We start from the raw sequence: 20,939 nt of genomic DNA, 5'->3' as shown, positions 1-20,939 counted from the left end.
AACACACAGGTTAGTCATCCTATTCTGGCATTCAAAAGGTATTTGAAATGCTGGAAAGCAAAGCTAAGCACAGAAAAAAATCTATGTTCCAATTCAGTACAACAGCAGCACTGAAAACAAGTAGAACACAGTTTTAGAAAAGCTTTGAACACTATGCTGTCTTTACATGTTACTTTAATGTTTTCCTGAACCACTGCCTGAGCTATTTGGGCTCAATGAAAAAAGGATCAAATTCACAGTGGCTGTGTTCTGTTGCTTTTTAAAAGAGTGAGCTTACTCATGTAATAACATCAGTCGTTTGGCAACCTACTTTTGAACATCTTGCCTCCTACTCTCAGGAGCCAGAGCTGGCCCTGTCATTAGATGCAGTGAGATGGCCACCTTAGGCAGCTGACTTTGGATGTCATGAAAAGGCAGAAAACTAGTATTTATTTTTATTACATTTTTTAATCACATGGAGAGGCGCTTGTGCATTTTTTTTGACTCGGATGCCCCAATAACTTGATCAACCTTGGGTGTTATGCACCATGACTTGTGGGATGAGTGGGGGCACCAGAAAAATGCTTCGAGCCAGTCCCTGTTTAGACAGGTGCAATGCTCATATAAGAACATACAGATACAGTTCTCCTTGGAGTATGTTCTGCCAGCCACTGTTGTCCAAGATATTGCAACAACTCCATTGGACAGTTTTTCATCTTCAAGGACGTTCTGGGCTCATGTCTCTATAGTTCAGTTACCACTTGCAAAACATCTCTGGATGCTTGGGATGTCTCAAATAAAACTTTGATTAAAAGTCTTATAAATAACCACTTAATGCCAGGCTCCTACAAAAGCTGGGTCCTTATAGAACCAAAAAAGACTTTTGGAAAAAGAATTCTGGTATTCTTCCCTCTCACCAAACTTGAGAGGGAAGTTACAACAACAACAAATGTGTGAGGGGAAAAAAACCCCTTATCTACTAGAGGATAACTCTGTGGAATATAATTGCATGACTTTGACAAAGCTACAATTATATAGGTTTGAAATCTAGTCTATTATAACTGAAGCCATTTTCTAACTTTCACTATTCAGTGTTCTAACTTTAAGTATTAGAGTGGTTTCTTTTCTTCCTGACACTCAGTAATATTAAGTAATATTTTTAGTTTGCCCAATAATAAAAGACTCTTTGTGTGCAGAGGGATAAATGGAAAAGATAGCTAATAATGCATTTTAACAGAAAAAACAGTACATTGCTTTACCATGGTGGACCAATTGAAGAGGACTGGTACATCACCAAACTTTTTAAAAAGTAGAACTGCATGGTTCTAATCTGCACAAGGTTTGGCAGCCTTGGGTTTTTCATCTGGATCTCTACCAAAATCCACTTCCCTTTCAATAATTCCTTTTGGGATGCAAAGCAAGCTGTGGCAGCTCCAGAAGCATCCCCCACTCCCACTTTTTCCAATGTTCCTCATGTAAATAGGTCTACAACCTTAGTCCTGTTCAGGTGTACAAAGCATGTTCAGTGAATGCATGTAAGGGGGCACCATCAAAGCAGCAGGCTCACTACTATGACTTATGCATGTTCCTTTACAATGGCTGAAAGGACCCCCGTGCATACAGTCATACATGTGACTACCTCGTCCAGACATTCTAGTGAATGCACATAGGACACAGCCTGCTTTCCCCACTCCATGCCAACCCCACCCATATGATCATTGCATGCATCTGGAATGCTATTGTAAGATATGGCGACATAAATAGGTTTCTTCAAACATGAGGGAGTTCCTATTGCGATGATGAACATTGTGTAGGAATCATAGAATAGTAGAGTTGGAAGGGGCCTATAAGGTCATCAAGTCCAAACCCCTGCTGAAAGCAGAGTATAATTTACACCAAATAGGATCACTGTTTGCTATGGGAATTATATACTCAGTGAGAATTCTGTTCAACTATAGGGCTGTTCAGAAGACACCTTAAACCCTGCTGGTTAAGGCTTTTGGTGAAGCATCAGGGTTTAAACTGTCTTGTGCAGTGCCTTTTGCTGAACCCTGCTCACTCACTAACCACAGTTGGACCATCTGCAGCAGGGTTTAAACCATTTTAACCATGGCTTAAAATGTTGTGTGTGACAGCACAGCTTGTGGTTAGTGCTAACCTCAGAGAACCACAGTTTTGCCAACCATAGAGCCTGAAGTGTCTTCTGAAAAGCCCTGTACTGAAGTTTATAGGAGGTCTCATGGTAGCTGATGCTACAGAAATTACTTTTTAAACATTGATGTGACCAACATGGAAAAAGATTATTAGTGCTGTCCAGTTACTACCAGCAGGGTGTTGCTGCATACGTAGATTCTAAAAACATTTTGCTTGCAGAGCCTTGTCCAGAATATGAGACAAACCAGTTAAAGACACATCAGGATGCCTCATCTGGCAAAGATTACCAGAGAACAGTGGATCTGTTTTGCACTGTGGAAAACTCCCTTCTGTGGTTTGCTCCCCTTGGAAAACACATTGTACATGTAGCAAATGGCACCAGCATGAGAGAATTTACGAAGCCCAAGGTTTGTGTCATCCCCAGGTAAATAATTTAGTCACATGAAGTTCCACTGTGAAAAAATAAATGAGAATGTTCCTGTCTGGGTCTGCCAGATAGAAACGCACTTAAAAGAAGGAAAAATGCATCTGTTTGTGTGTGTGGGGTGTGTGTGTGTGCGTGTGTGTGTGTGTGTGTGTGTGTGTGTGTGTGAGAGAGAGAGAGAGAGAGAGAGAGAGAGAGAGAGAGAGAGAGAGAGAGAGAGAAGTAAAAACTTCAATGTTCGTCATCTGTAAAGTAGTTCCCTTTGACCAGGTCTTTGCGCAGCTCTGCTAGATAATTTTTAGAGCTGTGCTGGAATCCCTGATCTTACTCAGATGTAGATTTAGAGCTGCATTAGAATCCCAGATCTAACTCATATGTAGATTTGAATACACAGGTTATCCCAGCCTTGAGATGCAGTAAGTAACTGCCTCCACTCTCTTAACCAGCATTTTACATCTAGCTCCTCCTCTTCCCCACAACCATTATTTTTACTTGGTTCAGGTTACTGCAGTTTGAGTTCTAATAATAAACTAGGTAGATGCTCCCACATGCTTGAAGCTTGTTCACTTCTAAAGGGTGCTAAAGTGTTTTCATTTTCATTTTCTTAGATTTGCTTTAAAATGTTAGCAACATTGATACTGAAAAGTATTTGGGAATTTAACTATATATAACTGCTTACTTTCTTATCTCTATTAACCATTCTTTATTTATCTGAGGAAAAAACTTTTCTTGTAAACTCTGTTCATGATGGTTGCAAATTAACTTTGCCAACTAGGTAAATGCATTATCTAAAAAAATAATGTACAATCTTATTTGAGATACCTTATAAAACTCTGACTGCAATGAATTCTTATCATGTTAAATGTGTGCTTGATCTACAGGTATGATAATAAGCACACAAAACCAAAACAAAACTAAACACTTTCACAGCCTACATGGCAGCTTGCTAAACTCAACAGGGAAGATTAGGATATATTCCAAATAATGAAGTATTTATTAGTTGGTTTGTGACAGATCTGCACATACTATCTCAGTTCTTATATGTATATTCTATATTTTCAGTCTAGATAACAGCTTCTGATGATAGCAAACAAAATAAACTTCACTGAAAGCAAAACAGTGTTCTTTGTTTCTTTCTCTCTTCTAGAAGCAACCACAAATTCTTTTGGCTCCCACACTGCATCTGGAAAGGCATTTGGTAATAACTATCCTGTTACCAAATACAATGACACTGTGCAGACATTTGGAAGCCATGGATAAGGATAATGGAGAAGGAAACAGGATCCCAGATTCCAATCTCCACCTGAAGGTCTCAATAACATCTATGCCAGTGGTGGGCAACAAAGTGCCCAAACATGCTTTTAATTACAATTTCCATAACCACTTGCTATGGTATGGGAGTTGTAGTCTATCTGGAGGGGATCAGGTTGTCCATCCCTGACCTATACACATACAAGTTTATGTACACAGGCTACACTTGTTCAGATCTTTGGCATGCATGCATGCATGCAACACACATATACACACAGAATATCTGAAAGGGCTAATCTTTACTAGTATGTGAGTAGTGTTGTTATATATTTTTGGTCACTAGCTACTAGATCGTGCTGTAGTATAACACAATTGTGGAAGTTACATGCAGCTGTTGCAGCACTTCATCAAAAAATGCTGGACTTACTCCAATCTTAAAAACACAGGATAAAGGTGTTAAAGGTTAAAGGATAAAGGATAAAGCACATTAGAGTCCCTGGAGTTTGACAATGTTGTGTAAAGGACCCGCAACCCTCTGTGAATGACCATTCACAAGTACATGAGAAAAGCCTCAGGTAGAGATGCCCTATCTCAATATGCTTTATGTTCATTCACATTTAAACGTTGGTCGGTATCCAATGCTGTCACAGTGCTAACACTAATGACATTGCACTAGCATAAACCGATGTGAACACAAACTCATTAGCAATTGCTAGGCAAAGCGGAAATGGCGATATGCCACTTAATTTTGACAACATGGTTTGTCACTGAATTTTAGTAGTGTAGTTTGCTGCCAAAATTTCGCTACAAATCACCGCTTTTACTCTTCACCTAGCAAACACTAATGACATCACACTAGTGTTGGCTTATGTTAGTGCTGTGACAGCATTGGATACTGCCCATTATTACCTACTTGAATGGAGTTATACGAAAAAAAATAATAATGAAATATTTTTGGTCTACCTAAGATTTCCTCCACCAGCAAATGATTCCTGAGGTTGGGATGTACTAACTGCTGAGCCAATGCAATATTGTTCTAATTCTTTGTGCTGGCATAGCAAAAAGATATGCTAGCACTAATGTGTAACTTTGCTAAAGACTAAGCAACTCATGCAAATCTTCATCAACCGTTAATAGAATAATTGTTTCACAACCCTGGTGTATACGTATTAAAGCACACTTGAGGGAAAGTGCTGACCTATCAGATTCAAGCTGTCATATCTTTACAAGATATAAATGAAATGCAAGCATCTTGTTCAGCCTAATGGTTTTGCTCCCATGTGTAAGCAAGTGGCTGGTAGAACTGAAATTGCTTCAATAATTGTCCTCAAAACATTAACAAATTATGCTTATACTTACAGTCTATTCATAACCTGCTGTGCAGTATTCAGTCTAATGGATTACTACCATTCTCAGACTGCAATGGAGTTAAAATGGAGCCACTGTTTTTTTCCCCTTTTCTTTTTCTTACTAGTGCCACAGGACACAAACCAGGATTTCTGTAGATCAGGTAGCCACTTCATGTGTCACTAGGCCCTTGTCTTTACGGCAGTACTTTGGCGCTGTGAGGCACCTTGCACCCGCACTTGTGTTCCTTCCTGGCATCTGCACGGGAAGGAAGGCAAGTGTGAATTTTCTGGCCCCGTGACTCTGGAAAAGTAAAAAAAAAACACACACATCTGGAGGTGGGTGGAGAGGAGAGGAATAGGGCCGTTCCTCCCCCCTTTTAACTTTATAATCTGTATCTGCTGAGCTCCGCAGATACAAATAATAAAAATAAAAATGGGGGAAGGAACGAGGCAGCCAGAGGAGGACACGAGAGGGACTGGGCAAACCATGCCTCCTCCCTCTGGCTGCCCGTTCCTCCCCACCCACCCCCATTTCTTTTTCTTTTTATTATCTGTATCTGCAGAGCTCCACAGATATAATTACATTTTTAAAAAGGGGGGGGGAAGGAACAGCCCGTTCCTCTCTTCTCCTCAGTTGTTGTTGTTTTTTACTTTTACAGGCCTGGGGCCACCCATGGCGACCAATCAGGGGGCAGCATGGGCTCCACTGCCAAAAAGTTGGGTTAAGTGCCTGACTTTTTCGGAGCAGGGTTTGCCCCCGGATGGCTTTGCAACAGCGGCTGCATCATGTAGATGACGTGCTGCTACTGCAAAGCAACCCCGGGGCAAACCCTTTGTGTAGATGTACCCCAGAGCTGTTGGTCAAAAGAAGGATCTACAATAGGGCTGGAAATAAGGTATATTGGGATCTACTGATAGATCTCTGGGTGATTTGCGGTAGACCTGCAAGATTTCTGACTCCCTACGATTTAACAATAGCAACAACAACTCCCTTCCCTTTTTTGTTCTGCATGGCTTTTTAAACTAATTAGTCTGTTTTTAAGATTCTCTTCTGTCCTAATTTCTGCAGTGGGTGATGTTTTCAAATTGTTTTGAAACTGTTTAAGTTTTAATTGTGAGTTGCCTTGGGGGTCCCTATTTGGGCCAAAAGTCAACTCATACATTTGTAAAATAAGTAACAAATAAAAAGAGGGCCAGCCTAATAGCTTTGGATACCCATCCAACCCTGGCCTGAGTTCCTGCCAAACTTTGTGAACGATAACCTCTGCCACGTAGGTTCAAAGAGATTTGAAGGTAACATTGTCCAAAAGAATAAAAACTAAAAATATCCCAATTATAATAAAGAGAATTTCCACAGAAATATATTGCATATACACTGGTGCTAAACAGGTCTTTCCCACAGAAAACATGCAATGCTGGGCAAGCAAGATCTCTGCATATATATTAGGGGTGTGCAAAGTGGGTCTTCTCTGTCTCCAAATTCGATCTGGAGCGCTGTAGAGCTGATTCTCTTTCTCAATTTTGGAGCAGCTCCCCTCTCTCCGCCTCATTGAATTACCCATCGAAGAACCATTCAGTATTCGGGTAACCAGTATTAATAGAAATTCTTACAGCTCCCTCATTTTTAGAGATAAAATTTGGCACAGTGATAGCAATTAAGGAGGGCTTTAGCCCTGGCAAGACTGAGTCAGATTGGTTCATGCTTTGATTTTTTTAGGAATGGAAATTAACAAAAATGCTTACATCTGTGTAATATTTATAGATAAAGAGATGAAACATGGCAATGTGATAGCTCTTAAGGAGGGCTTTAGCTATGCCGTGTTTGAATCAGTTCCATTCATGCCTTGATTTTTTCAGCTTTTTTTTTTTTTAAAAAAAAAATCCCCACTCCAGCCTTCTCCAACCTGGTGCCCTCCAGATCTATTGGACGGATCCCCCATCCTCTGTACTGGAAGCCCAGCCACTGAAATAAAGAGCCTGCCTGTGCCTGACTCAGGTGTGGAAACTTTCTCACTCACCATGCCAGCTAGCCAGCCAAGCAGCACTTTCACACTGTGGAAATGTGGATGATTGACTTCTATGAGTCCGAGCAGAAATGTGTTCTCCCTCCCACCCACCCCGGTCAGCATCGGCAGCCAGTTAGGGTTTCCCACTCCCCCAAACACTGTGATTGGAGAAGAACATGGTCAGGGACAGCGCTGTGGCTATTCCTAATCAGTTAGCCACAGAAGTCAATATCAAAGCTACCCCTCACCCCACTCAGCATCTTCCAAATATGGATATATTTAATTTAGACACACACACAGAGAGAGAGAGAGAGAGAGAGAGAGAGAGAGAGTGAGAGAGAGAGAGAGAGAGAGAGAGAGAGAGAGAGAGAGAGAGAGAGAGAGAACAGGATAATTCTGGAGACTTTAGAAGCTCTGATTGGGCACGTCTCCGCTCTGATATTAATCAATGGGTTTGGAAGTGGCCAATCTCTGCTCTGGAAGATTGAATGCTCCGAGGATGTTCGCAGTTACCAGATAATTCCGGGACGGAGTGCACACCCCTAATACATATGTATATGTTATCCACATAAGCAAGAATTACCAGTGTAAAAACAGTATACACACACAAGAAAAAAACCCATGTTTGCTATGTAATGCTGCCCTGACTTCATCTGCCCCCAGACTACAACTGTCTCAGAACTGACCAGAAAATTCTGTATTATTGCTCACAAAATTCCATGAGGGAGAAGTCTGTGCTCTACTGAATATTCACTGTGGGAAAAGATGCTACAATGTCATTACACACACAAACACCCACACCCACACACCCCTATTGTGCCATCCTAATTATCTTTCACTTTGAGCATGAGATTAACAAGCATGTTTTTCTTATGCAGGGATCCTGTATCACTGCGCATAAAAACTGTTGCATCTGAGAATGTGAAACAAAACAAAAAATTGGATCCAAATTGATAATATGTCTGGGCATGTTTAAGTCCCATTGAAACCTAATGCAAATGTCACATGAGCAGACTTACCCATCCTCTTCTCTCCCCTGCAGCCCATCACACCAAACCCAAATCTGTTCTGGAGAGACTCACAATCCTTCAGAACAAATTTGGGGGCCTCTGGTGCATTGCAGGGGGTAGGGGAATTCTGTTCTGCCAGTGGTCTTCCTTCTACTGGCAGAACTACACCATTAGATACAATCCAATGAGTTCTTTTTTTTTAAGCACAAAAGCATTCTAAATACAGAACATTACTTTGATAATTAGTGCAGTACAACATGTTGACTTCAAATTCACCAAATGAATTTTATAAAAAGAGAAGAAATTATACTATGGTTTTTGAAGCTAGAACATCCAAATGTATCCATCAAATCATACTCTGAACATTCACTGCTGATTCATTTCAGCAACAGCTGCAGCTCTACTCAAATACATGTCACCAAAGGTTTTCCTCCAACTGCTTACTTTTTTTTTGTCCATATAATTTTTAATTTTTCTCTGGCTACCCAGTGAATCCATGACTGAGATATTGATATCAGTTATACCACACATGTCTTGGAGCAAAATCCATCTGTCAAATACTGCACAGATAAATGCTATTAACGTATTTGTCTATCCTGACCAACATATCACCTGCAGCTGTGACCGACATTGACTTTTCAAAGGAACAAAAGCAAAAGAAAAGCTAATGTAAGGGGGGGCAGAATCCCACAACCATGTAACTTAAGCATCACACACGCACACACAGCAATTCATAATAGACTTCCAATTTGCCACTCATTTGCTCACCTGTCAGAGTGAGCAATTGCCTCCAAGTGAGTACATAAGTAGCGAACTGTTAATGGACCTATGTGTTTGTATTGCAATGCTACCCAAGAAGTCTATCCTGGCCATTTAATGTCAGGTCTGCTGGAGACATGAACCACCCTTCTTCTTGGTGCAGTTCTCAAGCTGTAAAATCAACACAAGTCTATGTCAACTTTGTGCACGCTGTTCTCTCGGGCTAATAACTCCAACTCGGGCTAATGAGTCCAACTTTGGTCCAATGCAGACAGATGGAATCTGTAAATGCACAGAAGATGGTGCAGGATCATGCCCACTGTCCTTGTTCTCAGCTTCTATGCACAAGATGTATGTGCATAGGGAACCTTCCCATGTGATCAGAACCAGGCAAAAGTCAAGGTCCCTGATGGTGCATATAGAGTCTAAAGGCACACATTGGCATGCAGTATAATTAAAATGGAGAAAGGCTAAAGGTGAGCAGGACATGGGAAATGTTGCCTACTTCTCAGACACATTTTTGCATGTGCTTATTTAATATGTAGATAATATGCTTCTTTGAAAAACATTGTCCTGAAGGAAATGCTAACCCCAATTTCTGCTGTAAATATATTGTGATGATTGTGTGTGTTGCCTTGCAAGAATAGAAGCTTTCCTCTAGTGAAAAGCCACCACTGGATACATCATAGAATAGAAGCACTTTCCTGTAGTGCAAAGCTGTCAGGAGAGAGAGATGCCCATGTAATAGATCACACAAGAAGGCATATTTTCCAGAGAACTTATCAGAGAGATTGTTGAAACAAAAGAAAGTGTCCTGGCTCAAAGCAAGTGGTTCCCAACAGATGGTTTTTAGGGATGGATTCCAAAAATCCATTGGAATGCCTTGAGTAATAATGGCTGCAGTTTATAAACTGGTTAAAACAGTATATTTGTATTTAATCCAGATCAGACTGATTAGAATCAAGATGGCTAACCGTGTTTAAGTATGCCTGTTAGAGTACTATTTTATATATTGTGTTGGGTCCAGTGCATGAAGGGGGCAATGTATAATTATGTATAATGATGATGACGACAATGATGATGCAGATGTTCTAGGGTTCAATCCTTGGTTTCTCCAGTTAAACAATACTCAGCTAGTAGAACTGGGAAAGACCTATGCATGTACCAGCTGTATGTGCATAGCTCTGCTTGTGTGAACAGGGCTCTTGAACAGGCTATAGTATGACAATTTGGCATTTTTCAATGATATGAATTACATGCATTTTTAAAATATTTGTATGCCACATTGATTACATTTTAGAAAGGTTGAATATTAATTCCAGATAGATAAGCAAATAAGCAAAGCTTAATGTCTAATATCCAAGAACTGTCAAGTGACCAACAGACAGGGTCTGATGTAGCTTCTTTCTTCCACAACCACAATTAATATTGATTGCACTGAAGAACAATGAGTTTCTTTTTCAACACAATCAGGCATTAACTGCCATATTATGTTTGCTGAGGGTTGTTATATCCCTAACCTCAGATACAGAAATTGTAGTTAACTGAGCCCATTGCAACCTGTTTCTCTGCCCCTTTTCCATCGCATCTGCTATCTAGATTCAAAGCACGGACATAAAATATAGCAGGATGACAAAGCAACCATAAGAGATGGGTGGGAAGAGCTGGTGTGGTTAACTGTACCACGTTAATTTCTTGATGGTAATGGCATCCTGTCATTTTTCTTTTCCTTCCAGCTTGTTCTTGTTGACAGAACAGATATTTATGTGTGTGTTTTTCCGACTGCAGTGAAACAGTGTAGCAGTCTAGCAGAATCCCATTTATTATTTCTTCTACCTAATATCATGCAGGTTCCTCTGCATCTTCACTCTAATTTTGCTTTAACCTTGCTTGTTGTATCAAATGCAGCAAGGTGGCTAAGAAGATTAGCACAAGGTGATAACACTAGCTCACCCAGGTGTGTCCTAAATGTAAAGAAGAGATTAACTCTATGGGTTTTCACTACAGGGGAAGCAGGGAAAGATCTGCAGTAGGAAAGAGCTATTACTGCCTCACCTTGAACAAAAATTGCTCAGAAAAGGAACAGAGACTGCAGTGCAGCTTTGCACCATTCTTTATGAATGGCAATGCCTAAGGGTACAGTTTGCAATGTGTGTCCATACTGAAGTGGATAATGCCAATATTAATTTACAGAACAAATGGCTACCCAATATGCTGAGGATCACAAGAACACACACAGAGTATCAAACTGGGAAAATCCTCGCTCATATGACCTGCACACACATTTTTAGTCCTCCCCTGCCCCGCCCATCAAATGATCCATAAATGACAAATGGCAGACACAGTTGTTTTAAGCAACAACAGACTTCAAACCTCGTTTACCTCTGCCAACTTTTCTATTTATATCTCCTAAATGAGGTTTAGTGAGAAAAAATATTTTGAGAGAGAGAGAGAACACCAAGTGTTCCTTTCCATGATGAGACCCAATTTTCAGATAACCGATCCTATTTATAGAAACTCCATCATAGGATTTACTTCCACAATTCTCAGTTTGGCATATATTTTTAAACCAGGAAACAGTTTTTGCAGTTCCTCATTTTTGTTAAATAATTGTTTGCTATTCCTCTAGCCAGGGATGAATTCAGAATAACTACTCCTTCCTGATTTCCATTCATTAAACTTTGCTCATTTCTCCTCCATATGAGGATCCTCCCCACCAATCACAGCCATCATCATGCCGATAACTTATGTTCCTCTATAGGTTCTCTCTTCCTTCCTTTTTGTCAAACCCAGTCAGGGCCAGTCTTAGGGCATGTCTACACGAGGAGTTATCCCAGGGATCGCCCAGGGATCATCCCTTTGCGACCACATGATGTCCAGAGGATCATAAGGGCAGGCAGGGATGATCCCTTTCTTTCCCTGGGATAACCGGGATAACTGTAATCCCGACTTTTCCTGCGGTCTCGGGATTGTCTCGAGACCACGGGATGTGTGGGCAGCCATCCCGGTTTAGTCCCGGCTCCTTGCGAGTAAATGCGAGGAGCTAGGTACTGGGCATGGGGCACGGAGCACTTCAGGAGCTCTGTGCCCATCAGGGTTGGAAGGGGGGAGCGAGGTCTTTTAAAAAACAACAACTCACCTTTTTGATGGAGTGCTCATGTGCCCATCTTCAATAATAATAATAATAATAATAATAATAATAATAATAATAATAATAATAATAATTTTTAAAAAACTGAAATGGCTGGCACAATGTCCTCTTCCTCCCAGGGCATTGCGCGCCATGTGTGGACTGAGGGGGAGGATCTCGCGATCATCATATCACAAGATCCTCCCCCTCCCCTCCCTAGGTCTAGTCATGCCCATAGGAGTGGGCAAGCTGGGTCCTTGCTCTAGGCACTCCTGATCTGAAGGAGATGCTGAGCTAAGCTCGGTAGACTGACTGCTGTGAGCAAAAGCCAGAAAATTAGTAATTGGTAGGGATGCAATCCTATGCAAATTTAGAAAGAAAAAGGTTGCACGCTGGGAGTTACAGGATTTTCTTTTCTTTCCAAACATTTATATGTTTTCACCTTAAGTGTCTCTAACCTTTCCCCTAAAGTTATTCTGGTTGTTGGAGTATAAACTATGGAAGTGAACTTCCAACTATTAACTTTAAAATATGTTTTCTTTTCAATTTCCAGTTTGATGACTTTTGTACTTGAAAAAAAATCAGCCCAACCCAGCTTTACTTTTCTAGATTTTACAATTTTGCACAAACCACAGAACTTGGCAGCAATGCAAAACTGATGGGAGGGGGTGGCAAAGGGACCTCTTTCCCAGGGTCCTATTTTTGTTTGGGCCAGCCCTGGTCTACAGTATGGCTGTAGTTCATTAATGAGTTATAGTGCAAGATATTACGGCCAGATCTACACCAAGCAGGATATGACACTATGAAAACAGTTTTAAAATTGTTTATTTATTTATTTATTTATTTAAAACATTTATATCCCACCCTATATTATTAAGATCTCAGAGCGGTATACATATAAAAGCATACAGTATAAAACAATAAATATGCACAGTTAAAAACAAATTAAACCATGAACCAAGTTAAAACAATATATAATTTAAAAGCAGTAAAAGCAGTTAAAATTGTTAAAACAATGTGCCAGTAACCATTAAAGGCTTTGTTAAAAAGCCATGTTTTTACTTGGCGTCGAAATGAAATCAGTGTTGGCGCCAGTGGGGCCTCCAAGGGGAAGGCATTCCACAGTCTGGGTGCCACCACAGAGAAAGCCCTCTCCCTTGTCCCAGCATAGCATATATGTTGCATTGGTGGGATGCGGAGAAGGGCCTGGGGCCCAACAGTTGTCACTACTGTTATAAACCTAGCTACAGTTATCCATGCTCTGATAACCTCTCGTTTGGATTACTGCAATGTGTTATACTTGGGGCTGCCTTTGAAAACGGTCCAGAAACTTCAACTGGTACAAAACAGGGCAGCACGGTGACTAACAGGGACTGGCCGACGAGATCATATCATGCCAGTCCTTTTCTAGCTTCATTGGCTGTCAGTCCAGGACCAGGTCTGATTCAAAGTGCTGATATTAATATTTAAAGCCCTAAACGGCTTGGGGCCAGGCTATCTGAAGGAATGCCTCCTCCCATATGTACCTGCCCGGATCCTAAGGTCATCCTCAGGGGTCTTTCACCATGAGCCCCTGCCAAAGGAAGTGAGGCAGGGGGCTACCAGGAGGAGGGCCTTCTCTGCTGTGGCACCCCGGCTGTGAAATGGGCTCCCTAAGGAGGTTCGCTTGGCACCTACATTATAGTACTACATATATATATATATATATATATATATATATATATATATATATATACACACACACATACACACACACACACACACATTAGACACCAGGTGAATACCGTTTTATTTTCTCAGTATTTTAACAGTCTATAAATTAATTTTAACTTGGTGTTTTAAATTTGAATTTTAAATTTGCATTTTTGCATTGCTGCTGTTTTTATCTGGTTGAGCTTTTATATTGTATTTTATTTTATGGTTGTATTATACTGTTGTTTTATACTTTGAATGTTTTTAATTTTTGTGAACCGCCCAGAGAGCTCTGGCTATTGGGCGGTATAGAAATGCAATAAATAAATAAACTGTTTTAAAGCAGTATTGTAGATCCTGCTGTAGTTTATTCAGGTGTTGGACACAGGAATAAAGAAGAGATTACTCCTGAGGGTTTCTGCTACAGTTGCACTGAGGTATCACCCAGACAAATAGCTGCATTCCCACTTGTAAAGGTTCATGCATATTTGTTGTACACAACCAACTTCTAAACTGCAGCTTTGAGCTGCAGTCCTTTAATATATTCATACTATTTATTCATTTTAAAAATATATATACAATGCTTTTCTTCCCTGGTTAAAAACAAAATAAAAAACTCCTTAAAAAAATGCAGACTCAATAAAAAAAATAAGTAAGGCTATATTGCAGCAAAAATATACTTAATTAAAATGATGTAATTAAAATGAATTAATAAAGAATAAATTAATAAAACAATAAACTAATAAAATGAGTTAACCCTTGCTTAAATCCTTTGATATGGGTAGCAATTAGAAGCTAACTACATGTTACATACATATGCATGTTACAGAGCCTTGATGCTGTTTGTATTGGAGCACCTCATTTGTTACACTAGCAGAAGCATGGCCTCCCTGCTTGCCATGCTGGGCTAGCTACTGATATTTTACTCATTGGGTGCCTCGGCTATTGCTGCTCTACCATGTAATGAACATGCAATGATTTCAAAAGTGCATACCTGCAGTTTCGCAAATGGACTCGCACACTCCTTGGCAATGCAGAGTCCCTCTTGCTATTTGCTGCTGCTGCAATTTCTGCTCTGAGAATCTTTAATCCCAGTAGCAGAGGGTCAGCGGGGCAGAAAAGGAACTGTATTTTGGGCTATTAGTACCATTGCCTGATAAGAAATGTGTGTTAGCAATTAAATGGAAATCTGTACTTAAAGGATATCATGACCTTTCTGGTCCTTAACTTATCTATTCCATGCAGCTGTATCTTTGACTTCTTCCTGTGTCATCTGTATTTCAGGAAGAAGAAAGGAGGTGCCTGTGCCAGAAACATTCCAATCAGGCTCATTCAAATCATTATTTTGAGCTGAGCAGTCACGCCAAGTAGTCCAAGCATATTTACAGTCGCTTTGAAGTTAAAGATTATCACCAGCTGCCCTTGTAAAAAGGGATGCTGCTTTGCAAGGGAACAACACTGAAGACTGAAGCCAAAACCCACCAATCAAAAGCTGCTGGCCAGGCATTAGGCAGAAAATGCTCACTTCACCACATCTTTTCTTTCCATTTCATTGGTGCTTGATTCAAGCATAAAGTTGGCAATGGTTGCTCCTGAAACCGAAGACTCCCATGCATTGCTTAGTACTGCTTTTCTCCCATTTCTTTTTTTCTCTTTTGTTCAGTGTGACATGTCAATCAGCTCCATCCGATGAGCGTTTTATTGCACGCTCATTACTGGGCACTCACAGATTTATTTTGCAGGTCCCTCACATGACGTCATCTGCCTCTCTCACACCTTCTGGCCTTCCTTGCGCCGCAAGAAAAACAGAAAAAGTCCGGTTGCTGCTCTCTCCTGCTGTGTGTGGGAGAAGCAGCGTGATTACAACGCCCGACTGAATGGGGCTCATGCTCTTTGTTTACTTCCTGTTTTCAAACAGGAAGTTACTGAGCAATGACAGAGAAGTGACGGTAGCCAGCGTTTCTTCCTAGGTGTGATGGAGCTCATAATCACCAATAGGATTTCTGCAAAGCAGAATCTTTTACCCAATATTAATGGGAACAAAGACAGCATATGCCAGATGCATTCTTTTTATTCTCTGGGCATGTCTACACCAGCCCTATATCCCAGGATTGTTCCTGTGTATCCAAATGCCACACAGGGAATCCCGGGAGCAGACAGGGGCAATACCTCCATTTTCCTGGGATAAGCCTTAGGTGTAGAAAGGGCCGCTGAAAACTGTGCTCCCTGTGCATCCTTACTCTCTGAGCCTGGGGACTACTGGCAGTGTTCAGCATGGGTTGAAGACATCATTACCAGCACCCAAGAGAAGTGCAGACCAGTCATCCTCACTGCATGGAGTGTACACCTTTCCTCCCTAATAGTAATCAAGCAAAAACAGCAGTGATTCAACACTTTACCCTACATGCACCACCATGGGTCCTAGCTTGGACTCTTGCTATTTCCCCTTGAAACACCCTTCTGAAAAAACAACAACTACCTATATCTATCATTCTAACAGACCAGAAAAAAAAGCCACCATGATGGGCTCAGTTTATTTATTTATTTATTTATTTATTACATTTTTATACCGCCCAATAGCCGAAGCTCTCTGGGCGGTTCACAAAAATTAAAACCACAGTAAAACACCCAACAGGTTAAAACACAATTATGAAATACAATATAAAAAGCGCAACCAGGATAAAACCACACAGCAAAGTTGATATAAGATTAAAATACAGAGTTAAAACAGTAAAATTTAAATTTAAGTTAAAATTAAGTGTTAAAATACTGAGTGAATAAAAAGGTCTTCAGCTGGCGACGAAAGCAGTACAGTGTAGGCGCCAGGCGGACCTCTCTGGGGAGCTCGTTCCACAACCGGGGTGCCACAGCGGAGAAAGCCCTCCTCCTAGTAGCCACCTGCCTCACCTCCTTTGGCAGGGGCTCAAGGAGAAGGGCCCCTGTAGATGATCTTAAGGTCCGGGTAGGTACATATGGGAGGAGGCGTTCCTTCAGATAACCTGGCCCCAAACCGTTTAGGGCTTTAAATGTCAATACCAGCACTTTGAATTGGGCCCGGACCTGGACTGGCAGCCAATGAAGTTGTAAAAGGACTGGCGTAATGTGATCTCGCCGGCCAGTCCCTGTTAATAACCTTGCTGCCCTGTTTTGCACCAGTTGAAGTTTCCGGACCGTTTTCAAAGGCAGCCCCACGTATAACGCATTGCAGTAATCCAAACGAGAGGTTATCAGAGCATGGATAACTGTAGCTAAGCTATCTCTGTCCAGATAAGGGCGCAGCTGGTATATCAGCCTGAGCTGATAAAAGGTGCTCTTTGCCACTGAGTTCACCTGTGCCTCAAGTGACAGTTCTGGATCCAAGAGCACCCCCAAACTACGGACCCGATCCTTTAGGGGGAGTGCAACCCCGTCCAGGACAGGGCAAACATCACCTCGCCGGACAGAAGAACCACCCGCTAACAGTACCTCCGTCTTGTCTGGATTGAGTTTGCTTTAGATAGCATTTCTCCAAGTGTTAGAGTTATTTCTCCCTTGATAGCAGGAAACCATTATCCTGTGTCAATGTTCAATTCAGCTGACATTATCTCCTAATTACCTCCAGTTTTTTTGTTGACAGAGATTCTTTTTTAAGGATTGTAAACTCAGGCTGTTTATCAGTCTGTTTCCTAAGGCGCAATATAACAATGACGATTTGGACAAAGAAAATAATAGAATCACTTAAATTGTTACATCTAAGAGCTAGAAAGCAATCCTAAGAGACTGTTACATGATCAATGGATCTCAATAATGTTGGCAATATTGTTGATTCAGAACTGTATCATGGCTTTGTATTGATTAAAAGATAATGAGCGAAGTTGACTGTGTGACTCTTGCACTGGGGTGCAGAACCTCTTTCAACCCGTGGACAGAATTCCATTTGAGAGAAGTTCTCAGGAGCTAGAGGTGGGTGGAGCCAAAGCCAAAAAAAGGGACAAAAAACCACAAACCTATCTTAGCTTAAAGCTCTTACTGCCCGTGACTGAACCTTGGTGAAGGCATTTCACCATATTAGAATAAGGGGGGGGGGGTTTTCACAAAAAATGGGAAGCCATCAAATGGTGGTTAGTGAGGAATGGGTGGAGACAGGGGAAGGGGGCATGGCATTCTGGGGAAACCTGGAGAGCTTTACTGGGACCCCTAGAGGACTGGATTTGGGCCCCAAGCCTGAAGCCCCCTGAGTACTGGATTTGCACCCCAGGGTTCTGTTCCCTTACGCTAGGGCTGTGGTTCTCAACCACAGATGTTGGTCTACCATGGCTATTTTCCCCAGCCAGCATAGTCAATGATCAGGAATGATGAGAGTTGTAGTCCAGCAACATGTGGAGACCCCATGTTGGGAACCACTGTTCTAGGGTAACTAATTTGAATTTATTAGACTACATGTCAGAAGGAACCTTCACAGGCCTAAGATATTACAGCTGCAATTCTGCTATTTTTGTATTCTCAAAACAAAGCTCCATTTATTAGCAAGCAGGCTCTATGGGTGGAAACCTTATTGCCCTGTTTATCAATGGAAACGAATCATACAAATAGCAAGCAAGGACCCTGGCTCAGTAAACATTGCCAAAGCGATGTACAAGGAAATCACACATTGCCAGATCTTAACTGTTGTGGGAAGTTTATAAGGGGATGTTCCTTAACAAACATTCTAGCACATGTCAAAACAAATAACTGATGTGTCATAAACAACATTTACAAGAAAGTAAAAACAAATTCATAATTGAAAGTGGAGCGTGAAATGTCAATAGCCCATTCCAAGTCTTCACCATAACGAAACCTCAAGTACAAATCCCCATTAGACCAAATTACTTTGAAGCTGCTTTATGCTCATTTCATGTAAATATTTTTTTTAAAAAAGTCAACATGAGTTGACTTTTTCCAGTGGATATATTTATGACAAATTGTTTTGCAAATAGTTCAAGTATCCAGATCATGTCATGATACATCCTCAAAACCTTTTAAAATAAGAAGGAACCAGAATGTGTTGAGACATTCATAAGACGGGTTAAACACATACAAGGAGCTCAGCTTGTTCACTCTTTCTTATTTGGATCCAGTTCATGCACACATTCACTATTGTATTGGTCTAACCAGTGTCTGATCTACCTGGCTCATGTATAAAATTCAATAAGGAAATCCTAGAGCAGGTATAGGCAACTTTGGGGAGTCTGGAAACAATTTCCAGTCCCATCCCACCCCATATGCTGTGCTACTGCAGCCACTGAACCCATCAAAAATAATATATAGGGTAGTTTATTGCTTAAATTCAGCAGGAAATCACTATGGAGCCCTAAGGTAGGCCAAAATTAGCTAGAAAACAATTTATTTCTGGCCTTTCTGTGGAAATGTAGCAGTTTGACACTGAATTTTAGCAGCAAATCTGCTGCTGCACTGAATTTGTTGGTGCAGTAGCAAAGGCTGAAGCACATGCTACCCACTCCTCTACTACAGTCTAGGCTGGTGGTCTTCAACTGGTTTTGACCTGAGAACCACCTCGGACTCCCAACTTGCAACATGAGAAACACTTTCACAATTTCACAATTACACAACCTGGCAGAAACATGCTCAGAAGATCATGATCAATTCCGAATTTAACAGAGAATTTATAATGAGTTGGTCCAGGCTCATTGAAAAGGTGAGCATTACAAACAGGCGATGCTCAACAAGCAAGCAGATTGCTTACCAAATTCACTAGTGTCAATAATTATACTCATTAACCTGGGAGTACGCCCCAGTGAACTCAACAGGACTTCTTTCTGAGTAGACATGCATAGGACTGCACTGTTAAAGTTGTCAATGTTAGAAGAAAATTCTTTAAAGTAAGTACTACTTAACTGATTATTATTTCTTTTTTTTTAAAAAAAAAAAAACAACCCACCATATTCACTCTCACACTGTAAATTAGGTGTAGCATGCCTTTCTGATGAGGACCAGCGTTCACAATGTCTAACCAGATATGAAAACTGGACACAGATTGTGCATTGACTGCAGCTCCCTAGTTCTTTATACCTTGTCAGTCTGATACTTGGTTCAGAACAAATCACTTACTTTCCAGAAGGAAAAGATTGTAGTCATCTTAATAAAAGGTGTATCTGATAGAAAAGTGAAACCAATTTTAATTTCGACTGTTTAAGAATTAAAATACATCAAAGTAAACATTTCAAGCATCTCCAAGTAGTACGACAAATTAACATTGTGACCTAAATTGATGGAGATATTGAAATTTTCATTTTCTAAACTGCACAGTTATTGTGCTGAAAGCATCAACTTCTTTATTGTATGGGGCAATACAAGAGCAAGCCACTGGGTGGCAGCACAAAACACACACACTATTACATTTAAATTAATAATGTGGCTTTAAAGTTGCAGAGAAAGGAACAATTTGAATTTAGTTACATAGCCATTCCTTTACTGTTTCTGCTGTGATACATTTAAGAAGTTTAAGGTGAATATTACAATAGGTCATGCAAAGAAAAATATATGACTTTGTTGTCATTAATGTAAGTGCCTGTTTATTAATTTAATTAATTTATTTGATTTGTACCCTGCCTTTCTACCAAAACAAGCACCCAAGGCAGCTTGAAATCACTAATAATATTTGATAAAAACAACAATAAGCAAATACACTAAAACACATTTAAAAATAATTAAAGACACAACAGTAACAGAATAAAAAACAAACGAACATCCAGCTCTTCAGACCTGCTTACACACCAAATAAAGCAAAATAAAGTGGTCTTTGCCTGCCAGGGGAAAGACAGCACAGAGGAGTAATTCTAGCCTCCCTTGGTAGGGAGTTCCACGGCCAGGCAGCAGCCACTGAAAAGGCCCTCTTTCACATTGCCACCCAATGCACCTCTGAAGCATAAGCGTGTGCAGCACATTTCCTCAGTCATAAAGGACATTGTTTTTATTCATTTATTTATTAAACACTGTAGGCACTGATGCCCTACTCCACAGCTAGAGGGCAGTTGGAGGACTGTTCCCACTGTGTTTGGATCCTCCTATGGATCCCTACTCAATCGCCCCTTCAATTTGGCGCTTATTGCTTGAGACATTAGGGTGTGTCTGGGCACACCCAGCACACCCCTTGTGCACACCTATGCTCTGAAGGCAGTGGTCTTGAAAGAAGGCGTGGCCCTGAAG

The 20,939-nt window shown here is 40.8% G+C and overlaps 1 protein-coding gene across 2 annotated transcripts in view; it reads right to left on the bottom strand.

The window, feature by feature from the left end:
* Positions 1-20,939, bottom strand: part of HAPLN1 (hyaluronan and proteoglycan link protein 1) — a 71,179-nt gene that overhangs the window by 35,081 nt on the left and 15,159 nt on the right. The window lies entirely within an intron of this gene.

Source organism: Elgaria multicarinata, chromosome 6, assembly GCF_023053635.1.
Source record: "Elgaria multicarinata webbii isolate HBS135686 ecotype San Diego chromosome 6, rElgMul1.1.pri, whole genome shotgun sequence".
In the NCBI taxonomy this organism is placed as follows: Eukaryota; Metazoa; Chordata; class Lepidosauria; order Squamata; family Anguidae; genus Elgaria; species Elgaria multicarinata.
Note: the sequence above shows the minus strand (reverse complement) of the source record. Positions and strands in the feature narration are given on the sequence as shown.